This window comes from Rattus norvegicus, chromosome 8, assembly GCF_036323735.1.
Source record: "Rattus norvegicus strain BN/NHsdMcwi chromosome 8, GRCr8, whole genome shotgun sequence".
In the NCBI taxonomy this organism is placed as follows: Eukaryota; Metazoa; Chordata; class Mammalia; order Rodentia; family Muridae; genus Rattus; species Rattus norvegicus.
Genome location: NC_086026.1, coordinates 74,141,800 through 74,158,960, shown reverse-complemented (window position 1 = coordinate 74,158,960; position 17,161 = coordinate 74,141,800). Strand labels below are relative to the sequence as shown.

At 43.5% G+C, this 17,161-nt stretch overlaps 1 non-coding gene and 1 pseudogene across 1 annotated transcript; both read right to left on the bottom strand.

The window, feature by feature from the left end:
- Positions 1–2,183: 2,183 nt before the first annotated feature.
- On the bottom strand, positions 2,184–2,897 carry Rpl7-ps26 (ribosomal protein L7, pseudogene 26; annotated as a pseudogene).
- A 13,967-nt stretch (positions 2,898–16,864) lies between these two features.
- On the bottom strand, positions 16,865–16,936 carry Trnaq-cug5 (transfer RNA glutamine (anticodon CUG) 5). The gene has a single exon. It is a non-coding gene; the product is annotated as a tRNA-Gln (tRNA).
- Between the last annotated feature and the right edge of the window lie 225 nt (positions 16,937–17,161).

Genomic DNA, 17,161 nt, shown 5'->3' with positions numbered 1-17,161 from the left:
TCTTTCTAATTTTTTTTTCCAGGTTTCTCTGTGAAGCCTTGGCTGTCCTGGAACTTGACTCCATAGACCAGGCTGGCCTTGAACTTAGAGATCCCCCTGCCTCCGGGAATTAAATGTGTGAGCAATCATGCTCAGCTTTCTTTTTCATTTATTGTGTGTAGTTTGGGGGCACAGCCTTATAAATCCCTATGAGGCTCCAATTTCACATGTAGCTGAGCATGGCCTTCAGCTCCCAATCCCCCTGCCTTTACCTTCCAAGTTTGGATTGTAAGTGTGCATCACGTGCACCACCACACCTGGCCCTCTTCTCACTATAAAAATCATTCCACTATGGGCTGGAGAGGTGGCTCAGAGCTGGAGCATTGGCTGTTCTTCCAGAGGGCCTGGATTACGTTCTCAGCACTGTCTGTAACTCCTTTTGTGGGGGACCTGATGCCCTAACCTAACATCCCAGGATGACAGGCACAAAGTGATGCACATACATTAAAAATATTTGTACACATAAAATAAATAAATAACTCAAAAAAAAAAAAAAAACAAAAAAACGCTAGCCAGGCAAGGTGTTACCTGCCTCTAATACCAGAACCCAGGAAGTAAAGGCAGGCAGATCTCCATAAATTCAAGCCAAGCCTGGCTTACATAGCAATTTCTAGAGCTCTAGCCAGGGCTACATAGGGAGATCCTGTCTCGAACGAACAGTAAAGTTTGCTGCCCACTCTTTCCAAACTATCATCTGGACTTTCTTAAGCCTTGACTCTGGCAAGTCACCCCCGGTTTCTCCTTCATCCTTTGGGTTGTCTCATCTCCCCGTCCCGTTTTCTGAGCCAAACTTAGCCGATTTCAAAGCAGCCCCAGGTGATGCGCTGGGGCTCAGACCCTGGATCGTCTCCATCTCGGTATTTTATGCTGAGTAAACGTGTTCTGAGCTTTGCTTGCTTTCCTCGCCTGCAAATTCAGGACATGCACCTTGCCTGGGAGAGCCCAGCAAGGAGGAATACAAACGTCTAGAACCACAGACAACAGTCCTGCGCTATAGGCCTCGTATGTGGCAAACCTGTGACCCAGCTACCTGAGAGAAAAGTTAAAAGAGCAGAGATTCATTTAGGGTCCATGATGGCTGCCTCTTCCACTCTTTCTCACCCTAAGCCAGCCTTCCTGGTGTCTTTAATGTCTGCCACGCTCCTCCACCTCATGGCTGGTCATGCTGCCGCTGTTACAATCACCTCTCATGACACACGTCATGGCCAGGCCTTGTAGTTGTATTCCCCCGCCCCCCTCTTTTATCTCCTAATAAGGCTTATTTTCCGACAGGCGATTTTGAACCAACTCCATTCCCAGTTCACTGTCTTCTCTTTTCCTTAATAATTTGGGCCACCAGGCCCCAGGCTCGACCCTAAGAATTCCTGTAACTACACAATCTCAGATGCCACCTATGGTAATGATAAGCACGTCCTGTTGCCAAGTTTCTACTGAGGGCAGAGCACTGACGTTCTCTGTTCTGAGCCTCCCTAAAGGGCTGTGAGGCAGCACTGAGGACCACAGACTGAAAAGAACAGAAGAGAAAAGGGGAGGTAATCTGTCTCCCTGGAAACCTCTGACAAATGTGTCCTCAGATGGAGAATTTTAAAATAAAATACATCTAAGCAGGGGTGTGGGGGTGAGAGTGAAACCCACTAAAATCGTTGACATTGGAGAAGAGGCTAAAAACTGCTTTGGGATTCAGATCTGTTAAGTAAGATGTGATTTTTCTAAGTATTTGCCATATGACATAGGTATGGTGTGATGAAACACCGTGACCAAAAGCGACGTGTAGAAGGAAAAGTTTATTTTGGCTTATAATCCCAGAGAGACAGTCCACAGTGGCAGGAGAGGCAGGGCATTGTAGCGGGAACAGAGAGAGTGAAGTAGAAATGAGCCAAGGCTATGAAGTCTCAAAGCCCTCCTTCAGGGACAGTCTACATCCTTCCCAAACAGTGCCACCAAATGGGGACAGAGTATTTAAATCCATGACTGAGGGCCATTTCTCACTCAAACCATCCCATCATGACACAGGTACTGTGAATCCAACCATGTTAGATTGGGATGTATCTGATAAGCTGTGAAATCTTTTTTTTTTTTTTTAATTTGCCAAGCTGTGACTGTTTATTAACTGACCAGATTATAAAATTACCACAGGCGACACTTCAGTTCATCTGTTTAATAAGGCTGTTTATCGGGTCTTCCCTGTTGCCCGCATCTCCGACATTTACAAAGTGAGTTGTCTTTTTCTTCATTCCACCTCGTGAGGAAGATAATTTGAAGGGCCCCAGGAGGTTTATTTGTTTCCTTGAAGCGTTTCCAAACTGTATAGATCTTATGCATTAGATCTTCCACGCAGATGATGCCAAATTTACCAAGAGATCGAGCAATCAAGGAATTACCTCTCAAGGCAATCTGCTTTTTATTGATTTTGCCGTAGCCTCACTTGTAGTTGAGCTCATTTACTGACTTCAGGTTGGGGTACCCCCACGCCATGTACAGTTCCATAGTCCTCAGTATGTTTGTTAACTGAAGCCTTGTTGAGCGTAACAAAGGTGCCATGGAGGATCTGCCGAAGACGAAGAAGAAGCTGCAGTACCTTGAGCACCTTTGGGCTAACTCCATTGATACCTCGGATTCCAGTGACAAATGCCAATTTTGGTCCTGCAGGCACATAGAAGTTTCCAGCTCTCCTTGCCATCCTCGCCATGGAATCTCAGTCCGGTCCATCTGTCTGCACTCCTTGTGAGAGTGCTTTGCCTTCTCACAGATGAGTTTCTTCCTTGCCTTTCGAGGTGTCCTCAGGGCAAACTTTTCCTCAGGCGCCTCGCCTGCAACGCTGCGAAATTCCTTCCCTTTTTCTTTTTTTCAGAGCTGGGGACCGAACCCAGGGCCTTGTGCTTCCTAGGCAAGCTCTATACCACTGAGCTAAATCCCCAACCCCTCCTTCCCTTTTTCTTACGGGTTTCTAGCAAACTTCTTTTTCTTCTGTGGTATAGCCTCCATGATTCCAGCTGGAAAAGGAGAGCAAGCTGTGAATCTTAACTGATGTCTATATACATCGCAATGTATATGTATGTTGTTATATGTATGCATTCATGTCACCACAAATGCAAGCATGAGAAAAACGAGGCTGGAATGATGGCTCAGTTAAGAGCACTTGCTGCTTTTGCAGAGGACCCAGCCCCCATGTGGCAGCTTACAATCACCTGCAATGACCCAGTGTCCTCTTCTGGCTTCATGGGCATTGGGCGTACGTGGATGCAAGGAGGCCCTCGCACACATACAACAAAATTAACGTTTTTAAGAGAAAGTTATCCTAAACCCTGTGAAATAACACACACATAAAAGCTTACAATATAAATAAGAAGATGGCAACGATTAGGCGTCATGCTCAAACCTACCTTTAAAATCTCCTGCCTTTGGGGCTGGGGATTTAGCTCAGTGGTAGAGCGCTTACCTAGGAAGCACAAGGCCCTGGGTTCGGTCCCCAGCTCCGAAAAAAAGAACCAAAAAAAAAAAAAAAAAATCTCCTGCCTTTGGCTGTAGGGAATGTGGTTGCTGTCAGCTTCTAGACGTTCATGACTTTAGGATACACCTTGGCATTCTAAAAAGACACTGAGAACTGTACAGTTCAAAGAGGATAAATTTTATGTTAAGTGGATTATATCTCAATAAAGCTATTGGGAGGGTGTGCAGTATATACCCGTGTGCACATGTATGCAGCTGTACTTTCCATGGTGGATGCCAGAGGCTGATGTTGGGTGTCTTCACCAATTGCGTCTCTGCTTATTTTTAAACTCAGGATCACCACTCCCTGAAATGGAAGGCAAACAATTAAGATATGTGACTTCTGAGAGAGACTTTTCTAAGAAACTACCATTTAGGGGAATTTTATTATCTGTTGAGAAAAAAAATTGACTTGAGGACTCAATAAGATGACTAAGGGATGATCATGCTGGAGAGACGGTGCGGTGATTATGAGCCCTCCATGCTCTTGGGGAAGACCTGGCTTTGGCTCCCAGTGCCCACACAGAGGCTCACCACCATCTGTAACTCCAGTTCCCATGACGCCCTCTCCTGATCTCTTTGGGCACCAGGTATGCACATGGCACACAGACATAGATGTAGGCCAAACTCTCATCCATGTAGAATAAATAAACTTGAAACACTTTTTGAATATTAAATACATGACTTAGTAATAAAACTGTAGACAGCACAGCTTCGCACCCTTCTAATCACCCTTCACTGCCAACTTCAGAGTACTTAAGATTTTGAGTTGAATTATGCATGCCTTTGTCTTCCTCAGACTATAAGTGAAAAAAATGAATGAAAAATTTAATGGCTACTACTGAAATATTTATAGGCAGGAGGAGATTATGTCTGGGATTCGTCTCAAGAAGCAATGGGCAGGGCACGTCGCTGAGAGTGGGTGCTGTGGTCTTGGCCACATGTTTATGTTTTGGACTGGTTGTTAGGGGCTCATTATTTTATTCTGTCTACTATGCTATATTTAAATTTGCTGGATCAGGTGGTGCACACTTTAAATCCTAGCACTAGGGAGGCAGAGGCAGAGGCAGGCAGATCTGAGTTCATGGCCAACTTGGTCTACGTAGCAAGTTCCAGGTCAGTCAAGGCTACACAGTGAGATTCTATCTCAAAAAAAAAAATCAACAAACTAACTAAATTAGTTAAATTTGCCACAGTAAAGTGTTGTTGTTTTTCTTAAACTGGCTGATTGCGAGTATTTAAAAAGATATATGTATGACACAGCCATGGGGAGGCGCTGCTCTAATCCTAGCCTTTGGGAAATTGGAGGATCAGAAGCTTAAGGCTATCTTTGGTTACATAACAAATTCAAGGCTACATGAGATGCTGTCTCAAAATAACAACACTATGTATATTTATTCTATATCTATCAGTAAATCAATACCTTTTTAAATGAGTGTGTGATGCCCACAGAGTCCAGGAGAGGGAGTTGTACCCCCTGGAAATGGGGTAACAGATGGTTGGGGTGCTAGGAACTGAACTCAGATCCTCTAGAAGAGCAACAAGTGACAACCACTGAGCCATTTCTTCAGCCTATTTTTCTCTTTAAAATAATAATTAATAATGATATAATCATTATTTATCTGATAACCATTGTTAAATATCAAAGTATTAAATAATGGTTAAATCATTTACTATTAATAGCAGAAATTAATAATATTAATATTTATTTAATAGGATAACTGTTTAATATTAGTGTGTGTGTGTGTGTGTGTGTGTGTGTGTGTGTGTGTGTCTTAGCTCATTTGTGCTTCCCCCAAAGATATTTCTATGTAACATGTATTGAGGCTGGTTAGATGGGGTTTTGCAGTTAAGAGAGAACAATGTTCCCAGTGCTCACATCAGCTGTCTAACAACCTGTAATTTAAGCATCAGAGGATCCAACAGTCTTTTCTGGGCTCCAAGGGCACCTGCTTTCACACTTGCAAGCACACACACTCACACACATATATACAATTAATATATGTGTGTGTGTATATATATATATGTATATATATATATATATATATATATATATATATATATATATATTAAAGAGACTATCTACTAAAGTGTCCATAAGACTATGTCACTCAGATTACCCAAGATACAATCCACAGACCACATGAAGCTTAAGAAGAAGGACGACCAAAATGCGGATGCTTCAGTCCTTCTTAGAAGGGGGAACAAAACTATTCACAGGAAGAGATATGAAGACAAAGTTTGGAGCAGAGACTGAAGGAAGGCCATTCAGATACTGCACAACCTGGGCATCCAGCCCATATACATACAGCCACCAAACCAGACAATATTGCTGATGGCAAGAAGTGCATGCTGACAGGAGCCTGATATAGTGTATGTCTCCTGAGAGACTCTGCCAGAGCATGACAAATACAGAGGGGAATGCTAGCAGCCAACCATTGAACTGAGAATGAAATTCCCATTAGAGGAGTTAGGGAAAGGATTGAAGGAGCTGAAGGGGTTTGCAACCCATAAGAACAACAATACCAACCAACCAGAGCTCCCAAGGACTAAACCACCATTCAAAGAGTACACATGGACAGACCCATGGCTCCAGCTGCACATGTAGCAGAGGATGGATTTGTTGGGCACCAATGGGAGGAGAAGCCCTTGGTCCTGCCAAGGTTGGACCCCCCCAGTGTAGGGGAATGTCAGGGTGGGGAAGCAGGAAGGGGTGGATGGATGGGTGGGGGAACACCCTCATAGAGGAAGGGAGGGGAAGGGGGAGAGGAAGGGAGAGGGGGAGAGGAAGGGAGAGGGGGGAGGGGGAGGGGGAGGGGGTATATGGACAGGAAACCGGGAAAAGGGATAACATTTGAAATGCAAATAAAAAAATCTAATAAAAAAAGACTATGTCACATTGTTAAAACTGTGTGTGGAAGAAAAAGGAAGATATCAGAAAGTAGGAGAATATAAAATATAAAAAGGCCAAATAAAAAGTCATATATAGCTGGGCACTGGTGGAACAGGCCTTTACTCCCGGCACCTGAGGGACAGAGGCAGGCGGATCTCTGAGTTCAAGGTCAGCCTGGTCTATAGAGAAAGTTCCAGGATAGCCAGGGCTAACAGAAAAAGCCTGTCTTGAAAAACAAATGGAAGGGAGGAAGGAAGGAAGGAAGGAAGGAAGGAAGGAAGGAAGGAAGGAAGGAAGGGAGGGAGGGAGGGAGGGAGGGAGAGAGGAAGGGAGGGAGGAAGGAAGGAAGGAGGGAAGGAAGGAAGGAATATAGATAGGAAAAAAGATATCATGGTCATGAACCAAATGTTCAGAGGTAGAGTGGGCTTTGTTGAGGGACTCACATTAGTATCCTTTAGTTCTCAGCTTTCTCTCTGTTGTGCCCTGTGTCTTCAAAGGTAACAGTTTTTGAAGGCTGTTGTGAGCACAACAGCTGCCATTTTTATTAACTCAGCTGTGCCTGAGAGCATGGTAATGGGGCCTGTGTGCTGCTGACTGGACCACACAGGAAGAAAGGGTTGACAGAGACATTGAACCTTCTTCTGAGTTTCCAGCCATCCCTCAGAGCCATTGGCATGCAGTTCTGTCCCAGTTTCATGGAGCCTAAGAATCCAGGGAAGTGGTAGAGTATATGGGCTGGAGGAGGCTACTTGAAGCTATGGGGAAGCCATCATCCATACTGGGTGAAGACTTTACAGTGCGGCTGCTTTGGGGTACCCACCCTCCTGTCATAGCCTTCATCCGTGTGCTGTGAGCATGGCTCAGTAGCATTGGCTCCCCAGGACGAAGATTTGTGGACTTGAGCTTTGGTTCGTTATTGAGACTTCGTCAGGACAAGGCAGACATTATTTATGTCTTTTCAGGAAGGAATTCTCACAAGGACATTATGTAAAGTGGCATAAGCCAGACATAAAGGTAAAAATATCGTATGATCTAATTTGTATGAGGTACCTAGAATCTATCTGTTGAAGGCACAAAGATAAACAGCAGAGCGGTTGTTGCCAGGGTCTGGAGGGAGGGGAGAATGAGGTGTTGAGTAATGTGGATACAGTTTACTTTATAAGATGGAAAAACTGTAGAGTAGAATGCACAGTTTAAAAAGGTAGCTAAGAAACTGGGTGTCCAGCTGGAGAGATGGCTCAGTGGTTAAGAACACTGACCGTTCTTCCAGAGGTCCTGAGTTCAATTCCCAGCAACCACATGGTGGCTCACAACCATCTGTAATGGGATCCGAAGCCCTCTTCTGGTGTCTGAAGACAGCTACAGTGTACTCACATACATTAAAATAAATAAATCAATCTTTAAAAAAACTGGGTGTCATGTTTCACACCTATAATCTCAGTACTAAGAAGGCTGAGGCAGTAGGATAACAAATCCAAGGTCATCCTGGACTGCACAGGAAGGGGAAAGCCAGCCTGGAATATGTGAGGCTGTTTTAGTTAGGGTTCCAAATACTGCAGCAAAACACCATGACCATAGAGCAAGTTGGGGGGAAAAGGGTTTATTCAGCTTCATTTCCACAGCATTGTTCATCATCAAAGGAAGTCAGGACAGGAACTCAAACAGAGCAGGATCCCGGTGACAGGAGCTGAGGCAGAGGCCGTGGTGGGGTGCTGCTTACTGGCTTGCTCAGCCTGCTTTCTTACAGAATCCAGGGCCACCAGCCCAGGATTGCCACTACCCACAATAGGCTGGTCCTCCCCCACTAATCATTAATTGAGAAAATGCCTTAGAGCTGGATCTCATGGAGGCATTTCCTTAACTGAGATTACTTCCTTTCTGATAACTCTAGCTTGCTTCAGGTTAACATAAAACTGGCCAGTAGAGAGAAGTACTTGGAAGACACAGCTGACCGAGCACATGTTTAGCATATAAAACCCCTGGGTTCTATCTGAAGAAAAGCTAAGGTGGACATTTTTGTATATTTTACCATAATTTAAAAAATGTGAGTTGGTAAGATGTCTCGGCAAATAAAAGCTCTTGACGCTAAGCCTTATGTGGTGGTTGAATGAGAAATGCACACACACACACACACACACACACACACACACACACACACACACCCCTTTGTCTGTGTATTTAAACAGTTGGTCCCTGGCAGAGGTGCTGTTTGGGGTCACTACAGGTCCACTGGGAGGTTGAGCCTTGCTGGAGGAAGAACTTCTCTGGGGATGGGCTTTGAGGATTTATATAGCCTTATCCCTTTCCAATTAGCTTGTTCTGATTCTTGTGTGTGGTTGGAGATGTACTATTTCTTAGCTTCTTGATCCAGCCGCCTGCTGCCGTGCCTTCCCAACCATTATGGACTATTATGAGACTGTAAGCCGGGTTGGGGATTTGGCTCAGTGGTAGAGCGCTTGCCTAGCAAGCGCAAGGCCCTGGGTTCGGTCCCCAGCTCCGGAAAAAAAAAAGAGACTGTAAGCCAAAATGACCTCTTTCCTCCAGAAGTTGTGGTTGGTCATGGTGTCTCATCACAACAACAAAAGCACTAATACAGGAGATAATCCGATGTCGCTCGTGGCTGACTCCAGCGGGAGCCTGTTCCAGCTGTGGCTGTAGCTCTGGGCTATCTCTGTGGCTGTAGCTGTGTGTGTATCACTCTTGAGGAATTGCTCGCTCCGTAGTCCCTGACTTCTTGCTGACTGGATCATAGCAGCATGGCTATCGGTGTTCTGTTGACATCACATTCTAGGGAATTTATTGGACACTTGTTGGAGAAAAAATTGTTTGTCTCAATAATTGAGCATATTAGAAATGTGGGCTGAGGGTATTAGATTTTCAATAACGTAAGGGACACCTTTTTAGTGTGCATTAATGTAGATTTTGATTTTATTTTAAAAAATTATTTTTATTATTTTTAGTTTGTGTGTGTGTGTGTGTGTGTGTGTGTGTGTGTGTGTGTGTGTGTGTGTTCAGGTGTCTATTGGAAACTGGAGTAATAAGTGGCTTTAAGCCACCAAACATGGGTCCTGGGAACTGAACTCTGATCTTCTGGAAGAGCAATTTTAATAACCGTGCCCTCTCTTCATCCCAATATTAATGGGATGTAGAATTTTTAAAATATATATAATAATTTTGAACCTTGACTCTAATTCCATCTTATATGGGTATGAAGTGGTTTCTGTTACATTAATATAAACTAAACTTCAAGACAAGGAACTGTGGGTAAGCTGAGAGAAAATGGCCCTTGGTTACTTTTGGATTGTTTCCAAGAGTTAAGCTCCCTTTCAGAAAACCAGATCTTCTGCCACAGACACTTGTGGTGTTTGACTCATAGATTTGGCCTTGCATGTTGCAATTCACACTGCATAATACGATTCACACTGCATATTCCAGCGTCTGTGAAATCAGGACGAATCCTCCAATCAATGATACTGCAGATTCTGTGAACTACAGTACTGGTCTGCTTGAAGCGCTCTCCTAAATTCCTCACGGGCTTGCTTGCTCCCTTCTTCTGCCTTCTTTTTTGCCTTTCTCCTTTTTTCCTTCTTCCTTCCTTCCTTCCTTCTTTCCTTTCTTTTTTTCTTTTTCTTTTGAGACACTTTTTCATTGTTTAAACCATGCTGGCCTAGAATTCAGAGCTGCCTGCTTCTGTCTTTTAGCTGGAATTAAAGGCCATGTCACAATCCAAGACATCCTCCTCTGGATTCTTGTAACTGTCTCCTGCACCCTCCTTTGTTCCTCTAAAATCTGTTGTCCTTAGAGCAGCCACACTTTTCCTTTTGATACATAAATTAGAAAAACAGATCATGCCACTCCCATGCTCAAAATGTGATGTTTTACCATTCAGTCCTTTTACCTCCTCTGATCCATCTCCTACTTCTGCTTTTATTTATACTATTGCCTCCTGTCTGCCTTCTGGTCCATGCACAGAGCATACATTTGATAGACCAACTTCTGCTTAGAGTCCCTTTCTTTTAATTAAAATTTACTACTATTGCTAGTATTGCGTTGCTATTGTTGTGTGTATGTGCACTCTTGCTCACATGGGTGCCTGAACCACAGCACATTTGGGGAAGAAAGAGGATAACTACCATGTGACCAGGCTTTTGTAGTAAAGGCTAGGACCTTTACCCACTGAGTTATCTCATTGGCCCTTATGTCTTAGAGTCTTTGCACTGTCTATTGTCTGTTCCTGGATACTTTCCCCTGGACACTCTACCTGATTAGTTCCTTCTCCTCTTTCAATATTTGTTCCAATATACTTTCTAGTGAGCTCTGCTGCTTTGACCACTCTTTTGAGCATGTATGTATGGTCAGGTGTGTGTGTGTGTATGTGTGTATGTGTGTATGTGTGTGTATGTGTGTATGTGTGTATGTGTGTGTATGTGTGTATGTGTGTGTATGTGTGTATGTGTGTGTATGTGTGTGTATGTGTGTATGTGTGTGTATGTGTGTGTATGTGTGTGTATGTGTGTATGTGTGCGCGCACGCGTGTGTAGTACTTTTGTGCCCGGGATGTAGATCAGTCTGTAGACTGCATGCACTTGCTTGCCAGCTCATCTGTTGGCATCTACTTCTTCAGGATTCCATCTTATCCAGCAGACCAGGTGAAACCCTGGCCTGGTGGCACTGAGCGACTACTAGACTCTTGGACTTCCCGCTCACAGCTGCCCAATTCTTCATGGCTCAGTGATTTTTTTTTTCTTTTTTTTCGGAGCTGGGGACCGAACCCAGGGCCTTGCGCTTCCTAGGCAAGCGCTCTGCCACTGAGCTAAATCCCCAACCCTTGCCCAATTCTTCATGCTCTAGCTTTTGGCAACTCTGTCTCTATAATTTATCTACTCTATATACCTCACTCAAGTGGAACCTAGCTCTTTGAAGAGTCTGGAATTTCACTCAGAGGAGTGAAAGAGAACAAGTCTAGCAGTCTGAATGCTTGCTTTGGGGGTATATACCTGAGAGAAAAAATGGTTGAATCACCTGATAATTATTTGTGTGTGCAGCTATATGTATCTGTGTATGTGCATGTATGTCTACAGGCCGGAAGCCAACAGCGGGAGTCTTCCTCATTTGCTTTTCTACTTTGTTCGGTGAGACAGTGTAGTCTCTGAGAAAGTGGAGCTCACCAATTAAGCCAGACTGGCCAACAAGTTCAAGGGATTGTTCTGCCTCCGTCTCTCCAGAGCTGAGATTACAGGTACATAGCTATAACACGGGCTCAGGGGCTACGAACTCAGGACCTCATGTGTGCAAGCACTGTAGCCATGGAGCCATTCTTACAGGCCTTTAACTTTGTAAGAAAGGAAACTTGTTGGGCAGTGGCGGTGCGTGCCTTTCATTCAAGCACTCTGAGAGACAGAGGCAGGCAGATCACTAAATTTGAGGCCAGCCTGGTTTATAGAATGAGTTCTAAGGCAGCCAAGGTTATACAAAGAAACTCTGTTTCAAAAAGCAAGAAAAAAAGAAAAAGAAAAAGAAAGGAAAGAGAGAAAAAGAAGAAAGAAAGGAAAAGAAAGCATTGCACGGTTTTCCTTAACAAAGCAAGAGGCTTTCAAAGCTTTCAAGTCATCCCACACTCACCAGGCTTTTTGCCTTTAAAACATAGTAGCTGGGGTTGGGGATTTAGCTCAGTGGTAGAGCGCTTGCCTAGGAAGCACAAGGCCCTGGGTTCGGTCCCCAGCTCCGAAAAAAAAGAACCAAAAAACCAAAAAAAAAACATAATAGCCATTCTAACCGCGTGAAGTAGCAACTCTTTTGGCTCTGATTTGCATTTGAAGCCATTTACAGATCTTTTAAATGACTTCAAGTCCTTTGCCTCCCTTTTAAACCAGTCTGTTTGTCACTTTGGTTTTGCCAGTAGAAGTGTATGCTCTATACTCTCTTATGTTCTTCCTCTTAGTTTTTCTTTGGTTTCATTCATTCATTCATTCATTCATTCATGGAATGAGTTCCCCTCTATTTTTGGTTGTCATAGAACTTGGCGTAGATAAGGTTACCATTGAACTCACAGACATTTGCCTGACGCTGCGTCCTGAGCGCTGAGACCACATTTAGCTCTTGTTTTTTAAATTTTAGAAAGTATTTATGATTAGCGTACGCACGTGGTGTGGGTGCACATGTCACGGCATGCAGTCATACCAAAGGACAACTCTGTGGAGTGATTTATTCCCTCTGCCTTTATGTACATTCTGGGATTGAACTCAGGTCTTCAATGTGGCAAGTGCCTTTGCCTGCTGAGCCATCTCAGTGGCTCTGGTTTGTTTTTTGTTAAATCACATTAACTTCTTTGTGTGTGTGCGTGCACCCATGCGCGCCTGTGGGCGCACACGCACATGCGTGTCAGCCATGCTGTGCGTGTGAAGGTCAGAGGACAGCTATGTGGAGTTGGTTCTCTCCTTCTACCCGTGCCAGGATCCAACTCAGCCTATCGGGTTTAGACAGCATCTTCATACACAGACCCATCTTGATGGTCTTGTGCCTTAGCTAGCTTCACTGGTCAAGTTGACAGAGCCTAGAGTCACCTGAGAGGAGACCCGCAGTTGAAGAACTGCCTAGATCAGGTTGGCTTGTGGACATTCCTGTAGGGGATCGTCTTGACTGTTAATTGATGTAAGATGGGGAAGCCCATAGTGAGGAACAGCATCCCTTGGCAAGTAATCCTTAACTGTATAAGAAAGCTATCAGGGTCGGAGAGAAATCTAGCTGAGCATAATAAGTTGCTCTTTGAGCCATCCAGCTAGCAAGTAGCATTCTCCTGCTACATCCTGGCTGTGAAATCAGTTTCTTGGGTGAAAGTAACACAGTCTAGGAGAGCAAACAAGCTTGCCTTCCACTTCTTGACCTGAGTTCCTGCCTTTAGTTCCCTTAATAATGGACTGTGATCTGGAATTGTAAGCTGAAATAAATGCTTTCCTTCACCACCCTGCCTTTGGGAAGAGTGTTTCAGCAGAGGCTGGAGAGATGACTCAGTGGTTAAGAACACTTGTTGCTCTGCCAGAGGACACAAGTTAGGACCCCAGTACCCACATAGTGGCTCACAACCATCTCACAGTTCCAGGGGAGCAGGTCCTTCTTCTAAAATAAACTTCTTGGGGACTAGGCACACATGCAGAGCACAGACATACAGCCTGGCAAAGCACTCATACACATAAAGTAAATAATTCTGAAAAAAGAAAAAGAGAAACAACTGTTACAAAAGAAGCTCCAAATTATTCTGTTTTTTTTTACAATATAGAAAAAGTATGATTGAGCGACATAGTTTAAATAATAAGCTGCATATAATAGATACATTTTAAGCTTTATATATCTCTTACCAATAAGTATATCATCTTTTCTTTACCTAGACTGACTGGGGTTATAGTAGCCCTCAACTTAAGGATTTTTCTGATCTTGCATTCAATATCACTTTAAAATACTCTCAATAAAAATATTAGAAATATAGAAGATAGATTTTTTTTACCCCTTGGTGGGCCGGTGAGTTGGCTCATCAGGCAAAGGTACCTGTACTAGACTGAGTTGGGTCCCTGGGACACAAGAACCAAGTCCCACGGTTGATCTCTGATTTCCATGAGGCGGTATGCACCTACATCCATCTAAGCTAGTGCACATATGCACATGTGCACACACAAAATTAAAATGTAATAAAACAATTTCACGCTGTCATAAGCTCTGCTAACTCCTGTCTCTCTCATTTTTTTCTTGGAATGGAGCATACACATGTCTTCTCATTCTGGAGGACAAGACAAAAGCAGAAGTTACAGGCTAGCCTGAGACACAGGAAACCTTGTTTCAAAAAAAAAAAAAAACCTAAAAGAAACAATGGAACAAAAGTCATATCATAGGGGGTTAGAAAGATAATCAGTCGTTAAAGAGCACTTACTGCTGTTGCAGAGGACCTGTTGTTTTGTTTTGTTGTTGTTGTTGTTTGTTTTTTTCTTTTTTTAAGATTTACTTATTATAAATAAGTACACTGTAGCTGTCTTCAGACACACCAGAAGAGGGCATCAGATTTCATTACAGATGGCTGTGAGCCACCATGTGGTTGCTTGGAACTGAACTGAGGACCTCTGGAAGAGCAGTCAGTGCTCTTAACCACTGAGCCATCTCTCTAGCCCCAGGTTTTGATTCCTACCAGCTATGTAGGGTGGTTCACAATCACTTATGACTGAGCTCCAGAATCTATAGTCAACTCATTGGGCACCTGCACTTTAAAATATTTTTAAAGTTATTATTATTATTATTATTATTATTATTATTATTATTATTGTTATTGTTATTATTATTATTATTATTATTATTATTTCTATGTGAATGAGTGTTTTTGCCAGCATGCATATCTATGCACCACAAAGGCCAGAAGCCAGAAGAGGGCATTAGATCCCCTAAAACTGGAGTTGCAGCCATGTGCTCCTACACATGGCGCCTGAGACAAGATAGAAAGGGACAGTTATGGGGACCTGGAGAGGCAGAAGGGCTGCCATTCTAGAGTCTGACTGAAGTCTCTCTCTCTAGCTAGTAATGAACAATTCCAATGCAATTAACCCTTGCTGTGAAGGTCGCCAATGTGGAGGTGATAGTCTTTATTATTGTGGAGACACTGTAGATTTATTAAGGGAAAGTAAAAAAGAGAAAGAATGCTTCCTCCTTTTAAAACTATATTTTTATTTTGTGTGTGTGTGTGTGTGTGTGTGTGTGTGTGTGTGTGTGTGTGTTGTAGGAGTCAAAGGACAGCTTTTAGGAATCAGTTCTTTCCTCCTAGGTCTCTAGGATTGAGCTCAGCCCTTCAGGCCTGGTGGCAGGTGCCTTTACCTGCTGAGCTGTCATGAAGGAGATGCACAACACCTCTGAGACAGAATCTCAACAGAGGGGCCTAGAACTTGCAACTTTCTGCCTCAACCTCATGAGTGCTGGGCTCACAGGTGCTGCCATCCCCAGCTGTAGGGATGGCCTTTATTGTGTTATGTTTTTCTTGTTTTGTGACACTGGCTGGCCAGGAACTCACTATGGAGACTAGGCTGGCCTTGAATTATAGAAATACTTGCCTCTGCCTCCCAAGTGGGATTGAAAACATGTGTAGCCACACCTGGGCTAGTGATGGTCTTTACAACGTTTCCTTTACAGAGAGAATGTTAAACAGCAGTGGACTATCCTTAAGGACTAAGACTTGATTAAGTATGGCCACACTCTTCCACCAGATCTCATAAACAAGGCTAAAGCTTTGTTTACCGTGAAAACATCCCTAGTTCCTCTGTAACCCTTCTTTGTGACCTTGGATTTTACCCTCTCAGTTGAGTTTATACTCACCAAATAGGAGCAGTCCTGTGATCTCAGATTCCTCAGCAGATCTCTATTTTTTTTTAAAAGAGTTCTCTCTGAGACGTTCCTAGTCGTGCTCTTGGCCACACCTTTCTTTCTGAGACCCTCACTTCCTTTCAAGCATAGAGCTTAAACTCTATACTAAAATCTCTTCTAATAAATTCTGATTGTCTCATATTGGCTCATCCTGAAAGGTTTTTCTGCAGCAAAGCCAAGAGTCAGCTTTTCTCAGAATCCAGGTCCCTAATAGATAAGGGAACTCCTCAGACAGCTGGTGGCAGTGTGGAAGAACGTCTAGTCCCTGCTGACAATCCTCCTTTCCAACTTTGGAAAGACCGTAAGGACTACCCTGAGCCTACTCAGATAATCAAAGATAATATTCCTGCTTAAGGTCAGTGATTAGCAATTTGAATTCCATCTGAAGGCTGAATTCCTTTTTCATGACCAAACATCTGCTTCCTAGGAATTATTAGGTGACTATGCCTCTGCGTGAGGAAGTGGGAGTGGGAGGGGGCCGAGGAGGACAGCAGGGCTAGCCTGGGCTACATTATGCGAGTGAAACCACCTCAAACAACAATAAGAACAAAACAACTCTGAGGAGACGCTGTGGCAAATTTCTTGAGTCTTTAACACTGATATTCGCTAGAATGGAAATTGTCATTCTTCTTCTGTTAAAATTTATTTAATCGGGCTTAGTTCGAAGGCCAGAAAATAGGACTCAAGATCTTGATGAATCCTTACGAGGAGGGTGGGCGAAGTTCTCTTAATGACATCTGGAGATAGTGTGAGAGATTTCTGGAGAGATTGAGTGGGTGAGGAGTGCGTATCCTTAACTGAAGCTGAGGGTATAAAATTCCAGCAAAAGGAATCAAGGAGCAAACTTCCTTCAAGGCTAAGAAAGAACTAAGAGTTTAATTACTAGGTCTCCATGTAGCAGACACTACTGAATTGAAGAGATTGATTAGTGTAGTCTTCATAGGTAAAGGCTATATGTGGTTCAATCCAAAAGCGGATATAACGAGGTTATTCTATTATTTGTTATGAACTAATGTAGTCAAAATGAATTAAGAGTGATAAGAAAAGAGCAGGTTCCACCGAGATTTGAACTCGGATCGCTGGATTCAGAGTCCAGAGTGCTAACCATTACACCATGGAACCAGCACGAAGGCAGCATAGCCTTCGGGTGTCTAATACTAACAAAACTCCGCCCCCAACCGGAAGTCAGACCTACTCCTCTCTTCCCTGAATGTTGGGTGAAAAACAAGCCAAAGGCTCTAAGGAGCGTCTTAAGATTGTTTTTCCTGTAAGAGTTCCCAAGCCGTGTGAGAATGTGGAGTCTACTTCAGCGAATTCCACCCTGCATAGCTCATGGGCGGGGTGCCT